The sequence below is a fragment of the Oryzias melastigma genome, unplaced genomic scaffold (assembly GCF_002922805.2).
Source record: "Oryzias melastigma strain HK-1 unplaced genomic scaffold, ASM292280v2 sc00864, whole genome shotgun sequence".
Lineage (NCBI taxonomy): Eukaryota > Metazoa > Chordata > Actinopteri > Beloniformes > Adrianichthyidae > Oryzias > Oryzias melastigma.
The window spans coordinates 13,302-14,589 of NW_023417450.1; the positions used below are offsets into that span (position 1 = coordinate 13,302).

The 1,288-nt window shown below is 41.5% G+C and overlaps 1 long non-coding RNA gene across 1 annotated transcript; it reads right to left on the reverse strand.

Moving 5' to 3' along the window:
- Nucleotides 1–12: 12 nt before the first annotated feature.
- Nucleotides 13–1,163, reverse strand: LOC112138947. Its single transcript, XR_002917876.1, has 2 exons — nucleotides 1,043–1,163; nucleotides 13–731 (listed from the first exon to the last, which is right to left on the reverse strand). It is a non-coding gene; the product is annotated as an uncharacterized LOC112138947 (long non-coding RNA).
- Nucleotides 1,164–1,288: the final 125 nt, after the last annotated feature.

The window sequence follows — 1,288 nt, forward strand, 5'->3', positions numbered from 1 at the left end:
CAGAAAAGCAGCTTTCACTCAAATTATTTTATTAAAAGAAAAACGCACAACACTGCATAAATATGCACACAACACAAACATGCACCTATTTTTTTTTTTAAGACTCCATGACCCACTCGTCTGCCAGATAGTTGGCAGAAGAGTTCACAGGTGGTGGGTTCCTTGCCGTAAAACCAGCTGATTGTCTTGGGTGAGTTGACCTTGGCTCTATACCCTTTTTTCTATTTTCGTTCAACGCTTTTTGGCATTGTGCCATCAGTCTGGTTAGCCTTGTGGAGCGCCACTGTCAGGCTGGGACAGACGAGGCGGAGGCGAGTGGATCCACGTGCAACCGTGTTTATTTTAAGTGAAGACTTGAAAAGGTAACGGGAAAACTGAAAGAGCGTTTACACGGGGTAGGGTAAAGGTGAGGCTTCACGGTGAGGAGTGGGGCGAAGGTAGGTTAAATAATAGGGGACTGATGAGCAAATGAAAAACAGGTGCTGGTGAGAACAGGTGAGGGAAGCTCCAGGTGAGGACTGGGGAAAGGGTGAGGTGAGAGCTCCCTCTGGTGGCAGAGGGAGGGAGCTCCAGGCTCATCATGACAGCCACTTTGGTGAGGAAAAATTAAATCCAGTTTTTTCCTCGTCACTTTCCTCATCACTCACAAAATTTGAGTTAGAGCCCTGAATGTACAACAGGTCCTCTTGGTTTAGAATCTTCTCTGCAATTTTCACCCGCTTTCTGAAGAGCTATGGACCAACAAGAAGAGACAATTATTTTCTTTTTATAATAAGAAAAAACAGCTTATACATTTTGTATGTGTGTCTATATGCAAACTCACTGCCAAGCAGTTTAGGTATAACAGGTGATAGCCACACTAGGTCAGATTATGGTTTTCCAAAAATTTTGTACTACAAATACAATATAAAAAACACTAGCAGACTGGAGAATATAAAGTATTATAAACTTCTACACATAAACATAAATAATTTCGTTTTACTGGACCATGCAATGATCTTATTAAATTAATCAAAACCATTATTCAGATAGGAAAACTCACCCGATCACGCCTAGTTAGGAGTTTCCTCCTCTTGACGTCGTCTTTCCTTCCATCTCTCTCCATTCGCTCTCTGGACTTGATATTTTCAAAAGTTCGATTACAGGATCCTAGTAGATGGAAAATGTACACATCATATTAATTAGCATGTTTATTTCTAGTGGACTGTTCAAAATGTGCCATGCAGACTTTGACAGGGGGTTTTCTTAAAGGGTACCAAACAGAGCAGTTGGAGTCTGACTCCATTCA